At 40.1% G+C, this 21,677-nt stretch overlaps 1 long non-coding RNA gene across 5 annotated transcripts in view; it reads right to left on the minus strand.

Moving 5' to 3' along the window:
• LOC122556754 overlaps nucleotides 1-21,677 on the minus strand; it is a 78,326-nt gene that overhangs the window by 10,769 nt on the left and 45,880 nt on the right. For 2 of the 5 annotated variants that reach the window (XR_006313648.1, XR_006313651.1), the window contains exons 3-6: nucleotides 17,299-17,411; nucleotides 13,219-13,321; nucleotides 7,307-7,520; nucleotides 5,846-6,957 (exon numbers count right to left, since the gene is read on the minus strand). This is a non-coding gene — a long non-coding RNA (uncharacterized LOC122556754). Of the gene's footprint in view, nucleotides 1-5,845; nucleotides 6,958-7,306; nucleotides 7,521-13,218; nucleotides 13,322-17,298; nucleotides 17,412-19,252; nucleotides 19,620-21,677 lie in introns of those variants that run through there. The other 3 variants (XR_006313649.1, XR_006313652.1, XR_006313650.1) reach the window with 3 other exon arrangements.

Here is a 21,677-nt window from a genome sequence, read left to right on the forward strand (position 1 = left end):
GGGGCTCAAGGGCGGAGGAGCGGGGAGTGGAAGAGATGCGGTGGAGGGCATCGTCGACCACGTCGGGGGGGAAATTGCGGTCCTTGAAGAAGGAGGCCATCTGGGTTGTGCGTTTTTGGAACTGGTCCTCCTGGGAGCAGATGCGGCGGAGTCGAAGGAATTGGGAGACTGGGATGGCGTTTTTACAGGGGGCAGGATGGGAGGAGGTTTAGTCCAGGTAGCTGTGGGAGTCGGTCGGTTTGTAGTAGAAACTACTACAAACTGACCGACTCCCACAGCTACCTGGACTACATTCTTCACCACCATTCTTGAAGGTTCATGCCAGTCATCTTCAACTGGTCAACACCAGGCCTTGCTAGAACCTCATGTGTCACATGTAGCAGAGCTCCTATTTGGTGTAATTGTGGGAACCACCCTTGTCACTTTGGAAGCAAAGGGAAGGGTATCTATGCAGATTGCCAATTTCAGTGACAAAGGCATTTGCCTCCAATCTAGAATATCCATAGTTGTTCTTAAACCTACCAGTAGCATGGACTAGACAAACTGAAGGAGATATTTGTAACCTAATTTCAAAGATGGACATTGACAAATTGGAAGAGATTCAGAGGAGGCATCTTATTTCTACTGTCAAAAAGTATGGGAAAACGTGATGATAACATCAGGCATTGTGACCCAAGAGCCACAGGATTGTGACTAAAAATGGCCATCCAATAAAAATTTCTTACTTCCAGATGCTCATCCATCAGTGGGAGGAAGTCTGGGACTACCTGCAAACTTCTTCGGAGCAAAGTGTCATGTAACAGTCCTCATGAGGTAAACTGCTGAAGTTCTGGATTCTGTTGACATGTCACTGGGCTCATAACATTAACTCTGCTTTGACCCCATAGATGCTGCCAGATCTGCTGAGTTTTACCAGCAATTTCTATTTTGGTTTCACATCTTCAACATCTGTAGTGCATTGCTTTATTTTTGTTTGATATTGTTATGGTAAACTGAGTTTCTGTTTCAAGGAGCCAGGTAATAAGTACAAGACTCAAAAAGATGCTTTCTTAGGATTGTGGAAGCTTTAGAAATTCTCAAAGGAAAGTATTACTGCAGTCTCATTTTGACCATGGGTTATAACCAGCTACTTATCGCTGAACAAAACGTTCAAAATTTAATATTCAGAATCAGCAAATATATGAGAATGTCGTTCGGCTCTGTAATGCCTCTGCCATCTTTGTCCGTGTAATAGATAAAACTTTTGGAACGTTTAATTTCCAAATCCACCTTCTGTGTTTGGACAACATTCTCATCCGCAGGAGAACCTTGAAAGACACTGTCTTATCTAATTTGTGAAGTTTATTTTGAAAGTTAAACCAGGGAAGTGCCAATATTCTGGATAAAAACTTGATTCCAAGGAAGGTATTATGACAATTATAACAATGTCTGAGTGGTACAGGAGTCAGATATAGAGGAAACGGCATGGATTACTTGTTCTAGCATGTTACTGTAGGAGGTTTGTGCAAAGCAATGCACAGTTGACTGCTCTACTCTTAGATTTGCTGAAGAAATCAGAGAATGCAGCAGAAGTGATTGGGAAAGTATATGTGAGGCATGATACTTCATGAAGCATCTCTAGGAGATGCAACAGCATGTGAAATCTCCTTTTACAGCCCCACACAGAAGCTTGTGTCATCATCTGGCCTTGGCTACCCGAATTTGTACATCGTTTTCATACCAGAGCACAGGTTTGAGGGCAGAAAAAGATGGTTAACACTGAATGTATAACATGAAGATGCCAGTGCTGAACTGGAGTGGACAAAGTCAGAAATCACACAACACCAGGTTATAGTCCAACAGGTTTATTTACAATCATGAGTTTTAAGAGCATTGCTTCTTTGTCTGCTGAAGAATGAAGGAGCAACGCTCCAAAAGCTTGTGTTTGTAAATAAACATTGGACTATAACCTGGTGTCATGAGACTTCTAACACTGAATGCAGTTTGATTCTCAAGCTGAATGAAGAAAATATGTGGAATTATTCCAGTGTGAAACTTGAACAGCTAGCTTTGGCCTAGTGCTCTATTGGAATGTCTCTTAACTTTGAGGAAATAATCTATTTACTTTCAGACATCTGTCAAACTTACAGCAATAGAGACTCAATTCACTCAGTTTCAAATCCAGATCTGATACAGGTCACATAACTTAGAAGACTGACCATGACAGGGATCCTACCCTATAGTAATTCAAGTGCGGTTGTGGCTGATACCATAGTCAAACTTGCAGAGTGTCTCTGATACACTTATGATTGAGATCCAAACCTAGTCCAAACAGTTGGAACTAAGTTCGTTTTTATCTTTATCATCTATCTCGAACAGGAATCTCAGATAGTTTCGGCTGTTTCACCCAGAGATCAGTAGAGTTCATCATTAGTGGAAGGACTAAAATCGACAAACCCATTACCAATTGCTAAGGAGGTCCAAGCTGGCATGGAAACTGTTGCACTGCTGGAAGAGGATTAGGGAGGGAGATGGAGTCCTCTATCTGCTAGTTCATACAAGCCTCAAGTGTTAAATTTTGGAAACACTTCAGGATCAAGCAAGACAACAAGAAACTGAAAAGATGATTGTTTTGACCAGATAGCAGTGATACTGGCCCAGGCTGGTTGCTGATAGTGATGATTGTTATTGAAATTGGTCAAAGCAGTAAAAGTGACTTCATCATGAAATTCCTGGCTATGCAATAGGTTTATTGATCCTCGATCCCAATAGTACCAGGACTGAGAATATTCATCTTCACAGATACCTTCACCAGGATCATGCAGGCCAGTCCAACTCGTGACCAAAAGGCTTCAACTGTAGCCAAAGTGTTAGTGCATGATTGGTTTATCTGATTTGATGTTCTGTGTCATATTCATAGTAATCATGGGTGCAACTCCAACAGCAAGATCCTACAGGAGCCTTGCAAAATCAATGCATTGTCAAGAGCCACGCCACTCCCATCATCCACAGAGTGATGGACAGTGCAAGTGAGTCAACTGTACTCAGTATGACCATCTACGCACCTTGACACCTAAGAGAAAATGATAGTGGCCCGAACAACTTCCACACTTGGTTAATGCTTATAATAGCATCCCACACTCAACCACAAGCTATTCTCTACACTAACTCTTCCTTGGACAACCCAATCCTTCCTATGGACTATCTCCTTGGATTCACCACACCTTCTGATTGTGATGGTCACATCAATGAATGGTCAATTGAGGATCACACAAAGTTAAACCAGGCATTCAAGATGGTGTCCAAAAACACAGATAGAAACATTGATGAAACAAAGTTGAACAAATGCAAGGCTGGCAAGGCTGATCCTCCAATTGGAGCAAGACTATTCTTCTGAATTCAGAATATCAGAGGATCCTGAACCCACAACATCATCACATGGCTGGACACAGGGGGTCCACCCATTTTGGTGAACCAACAGCTGGATGGCTGTTCAGAAAATAGTTCACAGAGGGAAGGCAGTTGCTTGGGGCCAAAGTCTGGTGAATGACGTGAAAGCAAGCAACTGACTCATCGATATTGATTGACTTATTGTTGCCACATGTACTGAGATACAGTGAAATGTGTTCTTTTGCAATTTATACGGGCAGATCATAACATACAAAATGTATCAGGATAGCAGAACAGAGTGCAGAATACTGTGTTTCAGCCAATAGAGAGGATGCAGAGAGCTCGATCAGAATTAACATTTCAGAGGTCTGTTCAAAAGTCTGATAGCAGCAGGCATGAAACTGTTCTTGAATCTTTCGTACGTGTGTTCAAACTTTTATATCTTCTGACTGATGGAAGAGAGTCAAAGAGAGTATAACTGGGTGGGAGGAGCCTTTGATTAAGTTAGTTGCTTTCCCAAGGCAGCAGGAAGTATAGATGGAGTCAATGAATAGAGGCTGGTGTGTGTGATTGCCTGGCCTGTGTTCATGACTCTCTGTAGTTTCTTGCAGTCTTGGGAAGAGAAGTTGCCATACCATTCTGTCATGCACTCAGATAGAATACTTTCTATAGTGCATCTATAAAACTTGGTAAGAGTCCTTGTGGACATGCTGAATTTCCTTAGCACTTGACGAAGTACATACATTCCTGTGCTTTCTTGACCATCACATCAATGTGGGTGGACTAGGACAGATTATTTGTGATCATCACTCCCAGAACTTGACGCTGTCAACGAATCTCCACCTCAGCACTATAGGCGCAGACAGGGGTGTGCCTTTCATTTCACTTCTGAAGTCAATGATTAGCTCCTTTGTATTGCTGATGTTGATGGAGAGATTGTTGTCTTTACATCATGCCATTAAGCACTCCATCTCTTTCCTTTCTCATGGTTTTTTGAGATCAATTGATGATGCCATCAGCAAGCTTGTAAATGGATTTGGGGTGGAATTAGGCCGCACAGTTATGAGTGCATAAGAGTATAGTAGGGGGCTGAGTACACAGCTTTGTGGGGCGCCAGTGTTGAGGATTATGGTGGAGGGGGTGTTATTGTCTGTTCTTATTGATTGCAGTCTATGGGTCAGGAAGTTGAGGATTCAATTACAGAGGGAGGAGTTGAAACTTAGGTCTCGGAGTTTAGAGATGTGTTTGTTTGGAATTATGGTGTTGAAGGCAGAAATGTAATCAACAAGCAGGACCCTGACGTAGGTATCCTTGTTATCCAGAAATTCCAGGAGGATGAGTATATAGGACCAGGAAAATGGCATTTGCTGTGGACCTATTGAGCCAGGAGGAGAATTGCAAAGGTTCAAGGGAATTTGTTAGGCTTGAGTTGATGTGAGCTATGACTAACCTCTCAATGCACTTTACAATTATGGAGGTCAGAGCCAGCATAGTCATTGAGGCGTGCTGCATGATTTTTCTTTGGCCAGGATGACAGCGCAGGTAGGGACTTCAGTTCATAGTCGGAGAGGTTAAAGATTTCTCCAAATACTTCTGTCAGCTGATCCACACAGGATCTGAATGCATGACTGGGGACTCCACCTGGGCCAGTTACTTTCTGTGGGTTCACACTCAAGAAGGCCGATCTAATATCTGCAGTGGTGACCGTGGGTACAGGTTCTTGCAAAGCTTTTGGGATAGGTGACATTGTTTCACTGACGTTCTGTTCAAAGGAAACATAGAATGCTTTGAGTTCATTGGGTATGGTAACCCACAACTTTTGACATTGCTTTTGTAGCATGTTACGTTGTGCAAGCCTTACTACAAAAAACAGGCGTCCATGAGGTAGGTCTGGGTATCAAACTTAGTTTGGTATTGCCTCTTGAGCTTCTCTGATGCTCTTTTGAAGTTCGTACCTGGATTTCCTGTAGAAGTCAGGGCTACCCAAATTGTGCGCCTCAGACCTGAGCTTCAGTAAGCAGTGGATCTCCTGGTTCATCCATGGTTTCTGGTTGGGGAACATTTGGATTAACTTCTTTGTAATGCAGTCATCTTCACAGTTACTAATGAAATCTGTGATGATAGTGGCATACTTGTTTAGGTTGGCTGTTAGATTCTTGAATGTAGACCAGTCCACAATTGTAAGCAGTCCCATAGAATTGGGTGATCTGCAACAGTCTGGATTCCATTGAAAGCACTAGTAAAGTCAAGCTGAGAAGGTCTTCCCAATCAAATACTGGATGTCACCAACCTTTGCCAATTGTCCAGATTGCTGATGCAAGAAGAAAGTGCTGCCACTGATGTGGATGTAAACATTCTAATCATCATGACACAACCAAACTTAATGGTCACACAACAGCTTCATAAATGGTTACTGTGTGGTACATGTATTTGAAAGTCTGGAAAATCTGAAGCAGGGCAGTATGTAATAGGGCCTTCCACCGGCAGGTGGCAACAGTGAGGGAGAGTGATGAGCAGGAGAGTTTGAACAGTCAATCAAACCCTCTCTGAGGGAATGGTGTCTTTCTCAGAAAGAGATCTCATAGAGAGGGGGAGAGACAGGCAAAGAAATTCCTGAACTGTATGTGAACTACAAGCTTACTCCATATAAATTATCTGTTTTCCTTGTTATTTCCTGTAATATGGAACCTGGAGTGTCAGGGTGTGATGGTGCAAGTAAGGTGGAGTTGGACAGTGATGAGGAAGCCTGAAGTGAACTGCAGGTTGTAAATCCAGGGGGAGCATTCAGTGACGCAAGGCTTACTCTAGCCTTGGAAAATGTTTCAAGGGTGATCTGACAGAGGGTGGTAACTGAAAAACAAGATCATCTTGCACTCATCAAACAGGATAGATAGTACAGACAAAATGAAACGAATTGTCACATCTCTATATAAACGGTGGGATAATTGATTTAATTTTGCTGCAGTTGTCACAAATATTTGATGGAAATATTTAGAGATTTATAGTTTGAATAATAATCTTAGTATCATTTTTTTCCAACAAATTTGTTGGAACTATTTGTCTGCAATCGAATCTCACACTAGACCTTTTGTTGCTCGAAGCCCTCATACAAACAACACCCCTGTCAGGCAGCTGAACTTGTTCCTGATAACCTCTGCCCACAGATAGTCATTTTCTCTCCAGGAGCGACAGCTAAATAAGATAATGTAACCTCTAACTGAACACATTACCATGCACTACATTTGAATATGCAACAGTAGGGCCCAATCATTCTTACAAGAGTTGATTACAAATTATTACATTACTTGCATCCCTGGTCACTCCCTGATCATGCTCCAGCACACTAATGCCATTTGCTTTAATTGTTGCTCCTTGGTAGGTCAACAATAATGTCATTCAATTATGTCATTTTGCAGAGGATACACATTACAATCTGCTCCTATGAAATCTAAACAGTGAAATCTCAGTTTAGAAATACCAACTGTACATTGTGTAACTGCTAGTCAAAGGTCCAGAGCATCATTGTGCTTGTGTTTAGGAATGTGTGGTTGGAATCATGACCAAAACTTCTTGTACAACTTCTGCCACCTGTAAAACAGAGGCTATCATTAAGCAAAATGCAATGAACACAGGCACTGCCTGTTAAAAATCAGCTTCATGGGGAGATTCAAGATGGCAGAGACCCAGCAAGTCTGAATCTGTAGTGCTCTGCCTAAGACTCGGGCAAAGTGGGGCACCCGCCTTCACCACACTTTTTAATTAATTTAAAATAGCTTTTGCCCAGCATAGTTAATAATTTTGCATCAAATTTAAACAGTTTGGTGCTGTTCTTAAAATGACTCAGGGCAAAAATTCCTGAAGTTCTCAACAGGCAGGGACCCCTCCCCCACCCCTCCAGCTGTAGCGGAGACATCCACAGCCACCTTGGGGGACTTACCTGCAGAGGCGAGCCTGATCTCCATGATCAACAAGCTGCAGGAAAAGATCAACATCTTCATCAAAGAATCCAGGTCCAGGTCGGAGTCGCTCTTGGTTGTACTGCAGAAGCAGATGCTCCTGGAAGCCTCCAGAGTCCAGGGGAAGGATCCCCAGGCCATGATGCACAAGGGTTCCAGGATCATGCTATTTCAGGATTTTTCTCCAGCCATGGTCTGCAAGAGGAGGGCATTCAATGAGGTGAAGAAGCACCTAAGAGACCTAAATATCCAATACTCCTTGCGTTACCCAGCAACGCTGCGCTTCAGCCATGAAGGATCCGTATACAACTTTGGATCACCAGAGAAGGCTAAAGAATTTTTGGACTCTCTTAAATAGACTGTAAGATTCAAATTGTATGGATAATGATTTTGTTTTGCAGCCCCCCCCCCACCCCCCCCCCCCCCCAACCCCAGCACCCCACCCCGGTTTACCCTTTCTTTCCTTCTCCATCCCTTTTTTTGATCATTACCTTTTCCAGGGGGCAGGGAGGGGGGCTTATTTGTTATTCACTCTGTGATTTCTCTCTTTACAGGCCATGCGGCCTATTTGATTTATGTGTGTGGGGGGGGTGATTATTTTGACCTATCTTTTTTGCCAGGATTGTTACTTTGTACTTTTATATATTCATATTTTGTATTACGTTTGCTAAACGCACCTAGGTGTTGGTGTGGAGGGTGTGGGTGGGGGTGGGAGTGGGGATGGGGGAGGGGTCACTCAGTTTTAACTTTGGTTTTATAGAACACTTGAATTTGTCTACTCTACTCCATTTTATAATGTCAGAGTCAAGGGCGGGGCACTACTTAGGAGAGGTTATGGTGGGGTTATTGATAGGTAGTTATGCCCCCTGGGAGCAAAGGGGAACATTTCCTTTCAAATGTGTTTTGTATTTTTTTTACTTAGGAATAGTTTTTAATTGTATTGGGGTAAACGTCTTAAAGAATTTTTGCTTTTGTGAATTTTCCATGGTCTTTACTCAGGGTGTCTTGGGTGGGGTTCTTCCTCCTGGGGGGGTCTCAGGCTTGCCTGGACGATCACCTATTCGCTTAGGTGGTGCACCTGGAATGTCAAGGGGAGTAATTCACCAATCAAAAGGAAGAAGATACTTTCAAACATTAAAAAAGAAAGGGTTGATATAGCTCTTTTACAGGAGACACACCTACTTGACAAAGAGCACTTAAAATTACAACATGGTGGATATGACCAGGCCTTTTTTTCATCTTTTAGCTCAAAAAGTAAGGGAGTAGTCATCCTCATTCGGAAGAATCTTCCTTTTAAATTCTTAAGCCAGATAAAAGATCAAATCCTTAATAAATGGAGACGAGTATGGGATTTTGAATCTTTATTGCCCCCTGGCACACCCCTTCAAATTTGTAACAGAAGCGTTCTCCAAGTTGATGGCTTTTGGGGCCCGCCATACAATCATAGGAGGAGATTTTAATTGTATTATGGACTCAGAGACAGATAGGATACCCAAGAGTACTATGGGTATATCTCTTAGATCCAGACAATTGGTGGATCTGAATAAGGAGCTAGGGCTAGTAGATGTGTGGAGGTGTCTTCACCCCCAGGGCAGAGACTTTACTTTCTACTCTAACCCACACAAGTGTCATACTAGAATTGATATGTTTTTTGCTCCCTCGACCCTTTTGAATTCCATATTGTCCTGCAAAATAGGTAACATAGCAATTTCTGATCATGCTACAGTATATATGGAAGTTAAGACTAGGGACAATGGGACAGGCCCCTGACATTGGCGTATGGATTCCTTTTTAATGAAGGATAGCAAATTTATAAAATATTCTTCTCAAGAACTCAAAACCTTTTTGGAAATTAATTCAGGTACGGCCAGTAACCCGTCGATGATGTGGGAGACCATTAAGGCTAATGTGTGAGGTTTGATCATCTCATATTCCGTGACCCAGAAAAGACAAAAGGGAGAACAACAATGCCTGCTCGAGGCTTGCTGGAAGGCAGCTGAGACAGCGTTTGTTGATAGGCCCTCTACTACTAAGCTACAAAGAATCACAGCCCTTAGGACAGCCTTGAATACCGCACTTACCCAAACAGCAAATTGTGAGATATAATTTGCAAAGCAAAGACTATATGAATATGGCGACAAGCCTGGAAGTATCTTGTTAGGATAAAAAAAGGCTCCTCAAGCTATTACGTCGATTAGGGAAAGTACTGGTACTCTGATTTGTGATCGTAAAAGGATCAATACAGCCTTTAAAAAGTTCTATTTTGAGCTGTATAAATCGCAGGACTGTGAGGATAGAACTAAGAAGATGGAGTCCTTCTATAAAAACTTGGCCTTTCCGGATTTAACCTCTGAGAAAGTGTCGATCCTGAATGCGCCCTGGTAACTCAGGAAGTACTCGATACAATTAAACAGCTTCAGAGTGGCAAAGCACCTGGACCAGATGGATTTCAGGTTGAATTTTATCAAGAGTTCATAGGGGAACTGGCTGGTCCACTTGTAGGCATGTATAATTACTCACACAGTAAGGCTGCCTCCCGCCTTCATTGAGAGAAGCAAATATTTCGCTCATTCTTAAAAAAGGAAAGGCCCCAGAAGATTGCTCATCATATAGACCAATATCCTTGCTAAATGTAGATTTTAAAATCCTTTCTAAAACGTTAGCATTAAGATTGGAGAGGGTCTTACCATATACCATAAAAGAGGACCAGACAGGATTTATCAAGGGCCGTAGATCATCTAACAACATTAGAAGGGTCTTAAATATGATACAAGCCTGTCAACAGGAAAGAATACAGGGGATAGTTGTCTCTTTGGATGCAGAGAAGGCATTTGACTGGGTTGAATGGTCATGTCTATTTTACACATTGGAAAGATTTGGTGTTGGAGAGGTATTTTCTAAATGGGTCTCAATACTATACAATGATCCCAAAGCAGCCGTGTTTACCAATGGCTTAGGTTCGGATAGCTTCAGTGTGGGTATGGGCTGTCATCAGGGATATCCTCTCTCACCGTTATTATTCATGCTAATAATTGAACCACTAGCAGAAGCTATACGAACCGACTCTAACATAGTGGCTCCGAGGGTTGGTTCGGGTAAACATAAAATCACTCTCTATGCAGATGATGTCCTCCTGTTCTTAAGTAATCCTCTGATACCATACCCCGCTTAATTCAAGTACTTAATCTATTTAGTATGTTCTCAGATCACAAAATCAATTTTACGAAATCGGAGGCCATGCCATTGGCTGGTCTCACCAGTATATCCAATTTATTGAACAGATCTTGTTTTCTCTTTCGGTGGTCACTGGAGGGTTTTCTATACTTAGGTATTTTTATCACCCCAGTATTTGGTCAGCTGTGTAAAGCCAATTTTGTACACCTACTAGAGAAAATAAGGCAGGACCTTCAACGCTGGGGAGATCTCCCAATATCCTGGTTACGCAGAGTAGCTCTAGTTAAAATGAATATTCTGCCTCGTCTCTTATATCCCATGAGAATGCTCCCTTTGATGTTTCTGAGATGGATGTTACTACACGGCTGGCTTGGTTCCTTTATTTGGAATCATAGACGACCCTTTATCAAATTAGAGAAGCTGCAGCTTCCACAAGCAAGGGGAGGACTGGATTTTCCAGAATTTAGGAGGTATCAGTTGAGCCCTCTATTAGGCTATGCAGCTGATTGGGTCTCTTGTGATCCACAATCAATCTGGTTAGACATCAAGACCTCCCAAGCAAAGTGTACCTTCATCAATTGTTTATTTTTAGATAAGATGAGAGCTATTATGGACTATTGTAAAAACCCTATTGTATTAAATACAATTAAAGCCTGGAGGATAATGTGGCAAGATGAGGGTAATTTTCAAAAAACCTGTCCTTATACTCCTATAGTGGGAGCATGGGCTTTTCAGCCAGGGCAGACAGATACTACATTTAGAACCTGGAAGTTCAGAGGTGTCTCTTGTTTAGGGGACCTGTTCGATGGGGAGGTTATGATGTCTTTGCGCAGCTCCACCAGAAGTTTGGACTGCCTAACAGAGACCTTTTTTCAGTATTTCCAAATATGAGATTATATACAGAAGAAGACCACATTATTAGACAGTCCCTACAAATTGGATAGGGAGAGAAGAGTTCTATGGCCAATGGGTCCACCCTCAATCAGTACTCTTTATCACTCATTACATAACGAGGTATCGAAAGACTGGAACGACTGTTTAAAATCTGGAACCAGGAATTGGGGTTAGAAATCCCTTCAGAAATGTGGGAGGATATCTGGGAAAATGCCAGAATGACCTCTATTTGTAATAGAACTCATGCTATTCAATTAAAGATACTCCACAGGGCTCATATAGCACTGGTGCTGGAAATGTGTTGCTGGAAAAGCGCAGCAGGTCAGGCAGCATCCAGGGAACAGGAGAATCGACGTTCCGGGCATAAGCCCTCCTTCAGGAAGAAGGGCTTATGCCCGAAACGTCGATTCTCCTGTTCCCTGGATGCTGCCTGACCTGCTGCGCTTTTCCAGCAACACATTTCCAGCTCTGATCTCCAGCATCTGCAGACCTCACTTTCTCCTCATATAGCACTGGGACAACTGACAAAAGTTAGGGTAGGAACATCCTCAAAGTGTCCTAAATGTAAAATAGAAGTGGGCACTCTCACGCACTGTTTATGGACATGTCACAAGATCTGCAAATACTGAGACAGAGTAGCGAATGTTTTGACAGAAATCTTGGAATGGAGATTGGATTGGATGCAGTGTCTCTTCTCCTGGGCTTTCCAAATCTGCCCTCCCTGGATGTGCACGGGAGGAAATTATTCTCCATTCTCTCTTTCTGTGCAAGGAAAAATATCTTAGTTAATTGGGTAGCTGAGGGCCCTCCAAGACTTTCGAATTGGCATAGGTTAATCATGGATATATCCCCCTTGACTTCCTACAAATATGGTGCACCAAAAAACTGAATTATTCTATAAAATATGGCAGCCCTTTTTGAACTATATAGACACAGATATTTCGGCCATATTGTCAAAGGCTTTTGTCTGGCTGTGGTAGTGGTTTTGGCTAATCCGGGGGACCCCCTCCCCTTCTGTATAAATACGGGGTTTATTATGATTTGATGTTAATCCATTTTGAGTACATATTTAATTATTTAATTATTACGTTATTTCTTATTAGTAATGTAAGATATCTTATTTTATGCTTTGGTCGTTTGTAAGATAGATTAGTAGTTAGCTGAGTTTTTTTCTTTTTTGTTGTTGTGTATTGGTTATTATTTATTTCTTTTATATATATATTTAATTGTATATTAGTGTTTATATTTGTTTGTATTCCTTTGTAATTTTGTAAAAAATGTTTAAAAATCTCTTTTTTCTTTCAATAAAAATACCTGTATATAAAAAAAAATCAGCTTCATGCCCATCCTTGAATATCTATAGATCTGGTGAGGATAAGTGTTCAGGTTTGCTTGACAATATGACATGCATATGTGTTAATATACCTGGTGGTTTATATCACCTGATCATCAGCGCTGCATATTTTTTGCAGATGAGAGTTGATATATATCACTCAGAAGTGAACATAATGATGTTCCTATAGAATAACTGCATGATCAGTATTGTATTATGACTAAGTTCGCACTGGATGCCTCAAGAATTCCAATTAAATCTGTACAAAGAGTTAGAAAAATCTGAACAAAAGATTCAACATTGTATATTAAACAAGCAGTAGATGAAATTGGAAAGCAGAAAAGGAAGAACACAAATAGTTTCCATGCTAATATGACAACATTTAGATTATTTGCAAATCATTGGTGCAATTATTTGAACAATATGAATATTATTGAGTAATTGATCTGTTCTGTGAAAAAAATAAGGAATTGTTGTAATGGCAAAGAATACCTTTTCACTTTTCAACATTCATGGTAATTTTCAAGAGGGTTGATATAATGGGGAAACTAATGCTTGTCCGGTTGTTTTGTAACTGTGGATTCATCTTCCCCTACTTTGAAAAAGAAAGCAATTGAATTTATTTAGTACCTTTCATGACCACCACAGGTTTCAAAATGTTTTCCAACAAATTTATTTTGACTGTTACTTTTATAATGTAAGAAATGTGGCAGCCAATTTATATGCAGCAATCTGTGACAGATAGTAACATAAATGAACATATTTATCTCTTTTTTGTGATGTTGATTAAGAAATATATATTATCCATAACACAAGGGATGCCTTCCTTGCTCTTCTTAAAAAAAGTGCCCTAAGATCACTTACACCGTCCTAAATAGGCTATCAGCTTGAGTTTCAAACTTGAACTTCATCAAAAAAAACATTTCCAGTCAAGTAATGCTTCCTCAGTACAGCAATGGTGTTATCCTTATTTGTTGAGTTTAAACCCTGGTTCGGAACTTGTACTCTGACAACATTAGCAAGAGTGATACATTAGCAAGAGTATTATTAACTGAGCTACACCTACAACACATTGTTTTCTGCAGGCCATTTTCTGTCACTCTTGGTTCTAATGCATACACAATTCTTATCCAAATATTCCTGTTGAATCTGATTGACAGGTGATGACATTTTGGTATAGTTATAAGTAATACTGCGATGTGAAAATTAGTATACAGTCAAGAAAAAAATCTCTCTGATTTCCTGACCAGAACTGCATTTAACAATTAATTTCTTCATTGATGTTTCCTTGTTTCCTGGGCTCAAAATGATTCCTTGCCAAGATTCTATGACCGGTCTTCTCCCTGAGTGGCCATTATTCATGTTCAGCCTTGACAGTAACCATTGTAACCTACTAGGAAGTAATTTATTAGGTAAACTCAACCTTATTCTTGTCCAATCTCATATTTGCTGCCAGTCGACGTAAGCACACAGCAATAGGAATAAAGATAAAATTATTGGCGTGCTGTTCTCTCATTAGAGATTAGACAGTTGCCACACCTCAAGTGAGGGGAGAGTTTGAGAAGGAAAATCCCTCATGGTAACCTCAGCCAATACAGAAATTGAACCCAAGCTGTTGGAATCATTTTGCATCACTGACCAGCCATCCAGCCAATTAAACTAACCAACTATAAGGCCCTGACCTACTTTTTCTGACTTCATCTGAACTTTCTCCCAATTTCAGGCATAATAATGATTTGAGTATTAATTTCCCTGAGAGCAGCAATCTGAAGGAATCAATACAAGAAACTTTCCTGAGTGGTTGAGGTACTCACTGGAAAATCTGTTTGAGAAGGGGAAGCACAGTGTATTTATTTCTAGGAAATAAAAGCATATCCAACTCTTTCACTGTTTAGAACATTTTCTTTAAATTTTCAAACTGCTATAAATTCCAAAATGATCACAAATGTTCGAATTCCATGTTAAGTTAGCTGCTGCCAACTAGGGAGAGTACCACAAGGATATGGTACAGATGTGATTTCTATAGGACTGGTGTGTGTGTATCTGTCATTGGTGAGACAGGATCAGACTACACTGAGATATTCCTTATGTTTTAATAGATTGATGACAACCACTATCTAGATTCACTCATGAAGAATGGCATCTTGAGTGAGTTGCTGGATGGCAACCAGTGCCAGAAAACTGTGTTCTGGAAAGACTCAATGCTTGCAAGAAAGAAGTGGAGGAAATTGCAATGTTGTGCATACCATAGAAAACAAGAGGAAATTCTGTAGAAATCAGGTAACCACACTATGCAACAATGGGTTTAACTGAAACAGATTGCACTCAGTATATTATCCCTAACCCCAGTCCACTTTCAAAACCAGAAATGGAACCAAATTTCACATGGTCAATTTATCATATTGATTTTACCTAGCATGTGATAAATAGACAGATTTTTTTCCCCCTCACAAAGACGCTTATAAATCTCAAGGAGAAATCTTCATTGTCAGCATGCCCTTGCATTGATGGATGGCACTTCATTCTAAAGGTCAAAGTATGTCTTGACCTTCGATGAAGCAATTTTCAGAAAAAAATTCAGTTTTTTTCACATTAGCAGCTTCAACAAAAGAAAACAAGGTATATGGCACTGCATTTCATTAATCAGCTAAAGGATATTTCAAGATGCAAATAAGAAATAAACGCCCTAGGTTTAGATTCTTCATGGTGGAATAAATTTCTTACAGCTCTTTTTTGAGCAAGTACAAAGGACACATAGTACCACAAATCTGATGTTTTCAGTTAGTCAGGGAAGTAATTTTGTGATGTCTAAAATACCGCCAAGATTTTGACAGCTTAGATTCAGTGCAGGTAATTTTGACTTTGGCTGATAGTGTAAATGCAATTGCCCATTATTCTGAATTCAATAGACATGAAAACCAGGAGAGCTGTGCAATATGCCATTGAATCACTATTGATAATTTTATAGCATCTGCTAAAGCCAAAAATTACCTTCACTTTACTGAGTCACCTGTAATGGCTGCTCAAAATGTATGGATGTTGCGTCATAATAGATTGGATTTGGCAGTTTATTGCTTGATGTACATGTGCTACATAATGCTCTGTGCCATATGGTAAAGATTTTTGAAAACATATGAAAATGCATGGAATTACGTAGTTCTACTATTCTACTTTAATAACTATAATTTTTAAATAACACTGCACATTTTCAATATTAATAAACCTATGTGAGCTATGCATATGAGCTATGAGCTGCATCGGTCCTCTATTACTGCAGATGACTGCAGATGCGGGAAACCAGATTTTGGATTAGTGGTGCTGGAAGAGCACAGCAGTTCAGGCAGCATCAGAGGAGCAGCAAAATCAACGTTTCAGTCAAAAGCCCTTCATCAGGAAGGGCTGATGAAGGGCTTTTGCCCGAAACGTTGATTTTGCTGCTCCTCTGATGCTGCCTGAACTGCTGTGCTCTTCCAGCACCACTAATCCAAAATCTATTATACTGTAGTTTAATGAGTACAAAGAATGGCATAAATTGTAAACCAATTGCTGCACAATTGTATTCAATTACAAATGAGCAAATAAGGAAAATACCGACTTTTCACGTCTATGATGCTGAGTTGGAACCAACTGATATAAACTAATTTCCAGAATTAGTGAACATCTCTATTATGTGAGAAACAGAATTGTAGAATTCAAACAAATTGAACTGCCAAAATTTCTAATGACTTAAAAGAAGTATAAAACAGGAAATTCATTGTTGAAACACAAAACCATTTCCTTCATCAGTATCATTCTAAATAATTTCACTTCATGCTAAATACATTACATGATTGCATATAACCAACTCGAGGCAAAGCCAGAAAAATGGTTCCCTGTGCTGATATGTAACTAGAGATCAACGGCCTGACTCACGATCTCAAAAACTACACCACCACACCCACAGAACACACTCCTAATCTCTGCACCCATAGAACACACACCAAATGAACACACCCAAAGAGCACGCAAGAATTACCGCATACATAATCACACACCAAATCATCCCATACATGATCACACACCAAATCACCGCACTGACAGAACACACATCCATTCAGTGCGCCTACAAGACACATGATGAATCACGTAGCACTTTTGCTTCTGAGACAAACCAAAATATTAGTTCCAGTCATACTTCTGACATTTAACATGACAACCTCCGCTGACAATCCAATGCTGTAGTAAAGAAATAATGGAGTTGCGGTCTTTTAAATGAAACATGGGATTGTGTCTGTCTTCTCACAATGGGTGTAAAAGATGTTGTGATGTTTTGCTAAAGAAGAGCAAGCAAGTTGTCCTAGAAAATACTTATGTCCTTCAAAAGAAAATCATAAAACAGGTTTTTTTGTTAGTTATAACATTGATTTGCTGTATGTAAGTTGAATGCTAGATTTTCTATCCTACAAGTGTAACTACACTTCAAAGATACTGGCTGTGAAGTGTTTTAGGATGCTGTGAGATTATAAAAGGCACTGGAGATGAAAGTTAATTTTTTATATACTTGATTCAAATGTTAAATTGGCTCCCCCTTACCGTTTTGGGTAACATTTCTGCTCCATGTAAACTATTCCATGTGAGGTTTGATTTTTTTTCAAACAATATAACTTCTCTTCAGTTTTCTTCTCTTGTGAGATTTCGATCTTCGCCTAAGGAACAGGACGTAATGTTTTATTGTGGTCAGGACCTTGATGTAAAGTTCAAAAGCAAGATCCAACTTTGCAATTTATTCTAAACATATACCAAACATGTACAAGGTCTGGTAAAACAATAATGCATGTTCTTTATTCAAGGATAAAACTATATGATTGTAGTTAACTAGAAGTGTTGTTAATTTGATCTTGATTACTGCTGCTTGAAGACAGGCTAGAGGTCATCAGACTCATGCAGCATATCTTATTGAGGCAGTGGTGATGGACAGTAGTTTAAAGAACAGATCCTTAACAGATATGTGTACTTCTCATCACAACATTTCCCTTTTTTCAAAACTAAAAGTTTACCTTTCAAGAATCAAGCAATTTACATGACAACAAAAAAGGCTAAGATTTTTTCTCGTGGGGAGTGGGTAGGGTGTAAGTGCAAGCATGTATAGCTTGGCTTAACAATTTGTGGATCTTTCTTTAGCCAGTTTGTTGGTATTTGGTTAGACTGCTGTACTTGTTTGGCCACTGGTTGTGGCTCCTCTTTACATTGAATCACTTGCTCTGCTTTTTGTGTTCTGCATTGGTGCTTCCAGTCTTGCCTGGTGCCACGTACTTTACATAGAGTGAGAAAAACTGGGCATTTTCTGGCAGCATGTATGAGGACACACCATCTAATTGCTTATTCAGCCTGACTTTATTGGCTATTGAGCCAAAAGTGGATGAATTAACCTGCAGCCTCTGCCTTTAGGTATTTTGTATTTTGCATCTGCTTAGTAGTGGTGCTTTCATGGTAAAGTCCATGCCTTCTTGTAATGTTTCTATTGAAGTTGATGTTATTTCAAATTTGATTATTCTGTCAGTTACTTCACCCATCATTAAGTTGCAGTGAAGTCCTTCGCCTTTGCATCTATCGATTGATAGAGTCTGTCAGTTATTCCCGAAGTTACATGAACTCCAGAAGATGTATTCTGAGGTTGAACTTCACTCATGATTGTTTTTCAAGTATTAACAATATTTTGTGTGGAATTTTAAGATGGTCATCAGACAGAGTTGAAACATTCCACGTTTGTGAAGGTCTTCATTGCCTAAAGCAACTTTTTAAAAAAAAATTATGGCTTGTTTATCTGGTTTGGAAAAGTCACAAGAGTCTGGAAAACGTACCTCAATGTGCTGTTGGGACAAAGTAAACTCAGATAAGAGATCCATTGTCTTCCAAATGTTTGTTGGTCATTTTGTGGTCATCTTTTAGCAGGATTTTTCAGCCCTTACAATTATCTAGGTTTTCGATTACAGCCCTACTACATTTAATTTTGCTGTGAGTTATGGCTGTTGCCTTAGCTGATTATAGGTTATTGCCTGACTGTAACGGAAGTGCTGTTGAGCTCTTTCGAATTTTTTTCTTTCCTGATTAACTCTAAGATTTGCACAAAAACAATGATTTAGGCATGAATGTGTACCGAAGATGCCAAAAACAAAATATAAGGTATAAAGTTTTTTTTAAAACTTTTTTTAGGCTATTATGAGCTATTGTTGGCTGCTTCTACATGGACTTTCTCTTCCCAGCCCAGCCTGTAATACTTTAACTTTTCTAGACCTCCTGTTGGGACAGAAAGCTGCAATAATAGAGTCTCTTCTGTCTGTGAGTTCAGCTTAAAGTTAGGCTTTGCAGTATCAGCTATTTACATTGTGTCCCTGCTTAAAGCTCACAGCAGTTAGACTTATACTGATTAACTCTTCTCAATTTCAAATAATCTTTCTAGGGCCTGCTGCCTACTGGCTGCACAACAATGTATGACAATGCCATATTATGAAGGGACAAATAAAAAAATTCCTGTACAATCACTTACAGATGGCAGGGCTTGATAGTGATTTCACATTCGTGCCAATTCTTTTATTCCACATCATGTGAAGACTTCAGCTTTGTGTATTTTTCAGTCAAGTCTTGACAAGCTCTGTTCTCACCATGTAACATTCTTCTCAGACTCAAATGTACAGATCATAAATGAGGATTGGTGAAACAATACATCATCTATTTGAAGATAAGACTATTCAGATAGACCATATGACCTAGGAGCAGAAGTATTCCATGCAGATCACCAAGTATGTTTTACCAATCATTGGTGGTTGAACGGATTATCCTAAACTCCACTTTACTGCCTTTTCCCTATAACACTAGATTCCTTGATTAATTAAAAATATTATTGCAGCCTTGAATATTTTTAATGACCCAACTCAACAGACCTCTGTGGTAAAGAATGCCACAGATTCCAGCCATCTGGGAGATGAAATTCCTCATCTGTCTTCAATATGTATCCCCTTCTTCTGAGATTATATCCTCAGGTCCTTGACTCTCCCACAAGGGAAAGCAACCTTTCCATATCTACCTTTCTAGAGTCATTCAAGAAACTTGTATGTTTCACTAAGGTTGCCTCTCATTCTTCTATATTCCAATGTGTATAGGCACAACCTACTCAGCTTCTCCTCCTAAGACATTCTCTCCATACCGAGTATGAATCCTCCTTTGGACTCCTTCTAATGCCAATATATCTTCTCTTGGATAAGGAGCCCAAAACTGTTCACAATAATCCAGATTTGGTCTTGATAGTGCGTTGTACAGTTTAGCAAAACCTCCCTTCTTTTATGTTCCATTCCCTTTGAAATAAGGGCCAACATTCCATTTGCCTTCCCTATTACCTGCTAAAATTGGATGCTAGTTTATTTGATGTGTAGGGCAGCACAGCGGCTCAGTGGTTAGCACTGTTGCCTCACAGTCCCTAGAGTTTGATTCCAGTCTTGGGTGATTGTCTGTGTGGAGTTTGCACATTCTGCCCTAATCTGCATAGGTTTCCTTGGTGTGTTCCAGTTTCCTCCCACAGTCCAAAGATGTGCCGATGAAGTGGATTGACCATACTAAATTATCCACAGTGTCCATGGATGTGCAGGCTCGGTGGGTTAGCCATGGTAAATGTGGGGTTACAGGGATATGGTGGGTTGAATATGGGTGGAATGCTATTCAGACAGTCAGTGTTGACTTGATGGGCTGAATGGCCTCTATCTGTGCAGTAAGGATTCAATGATTCATGGAGGACTCCCAAAACCATCTGTTTTGTACCATTCTGCAGTCCTTTTCATTTATATAACATACAACTCCTCTACTCTTCCTGCCAAAATGCATACCTCATATTTCTCCACATTACATCCCATTTGCCAAGTTTTTGCCCACTCACTGAACCAGTCCATTTCTCTAGTTTTGCATCGGCCACAAACTTGGCTATTGTACATTCATCTTCCTTATCTAAGCTGGAATATATACAGTAAATAATTGTGATTTCAGCACTGATCCCACTGGCACATCACTAGTTATTGATTTCCAGCCTGAAAATGCCCCCCTTATTCCAACTCTCTATCTCCCATTTGTTATTCAATCCTCTATCCATGCTAGTATACTACCTCTAATGCCATGGGCTCTTACTTTATTAAGTAGCTTAATTTGTGGTTCGTTATCAAATCCTTTATGAAACTCCAAATATACTATGGTAAAAGATTTTACTGCTCCTTGGATGCTGCCTGAACTGCTGTGCTCTTCCAGCACCACTAATCTAGAATCCAAATTATACTATATCTACTGCTTCCCCTTTATCGATTCTTCTTGTTAGCTCTTTAAACAATTCTAGTCAAATTGCCAGGCATGATTTCCCCTTCATGAAGCCATGTTAGATCTGCTTGATCATATTAACGATTTCTAAATGCTTTGCTTTTTATCTATTATTATAGTTTCTGAGATGTATCCAATAATAGAAATTAAGCCAACTGGTCTTTTTGACTCTTTCCCTTTCTAAATAAAACATTGGCAGTTTTGTGGTCCTCTTGGCTTTTACAGAATCTATGGAAGATTACTACCAGTGCATTCGTCATTTCTGCACCTACTTGTGGAGACTTTGTGGAGACTCCCAATCTATACTTGTGGAGACTCCACAAAGAGACTTTGTGGAGTGCCTCAGAGATGGATTCTTAGAGCAGCTGGTGCTGGAGCCGACCAGGGAGAAGGCAATTCTGGATCTGGTATTGTGTAACGAACCAGAATTGGTCAGAGACCTCGAAGTGAAGGAGCCATTGGGAAGTAGTGACCATAATACAATAAGCTTCAATCTGCAATTTGAGAGGGAGAGGGTACAGTCGGAAATGACAGTATTTCTGTTGAATAAAGGGAACTATGGAGCTATGAAGGAGGAGCTGGCCAAAGTTCAATGGTGCAATACCTCAGCAGGGATG

This window comes from Chiloscyllium plagiosum, chromosome 14 (assembly GCF_004010195.1).
Source record: "Chiloscyllium plagiosum isolate BGI_BamShark_2017 chromosome 14, ASM401019v2, whole genome shotgun sequence".
Classification (NCBI taxonomy): Eukaryota; Metazoa; Chordata; class Chondrichthyes; order Orectolobiformes; family Hemiscylliidae; genus Chiloscyllium; species Chiloscyllium plagiosum.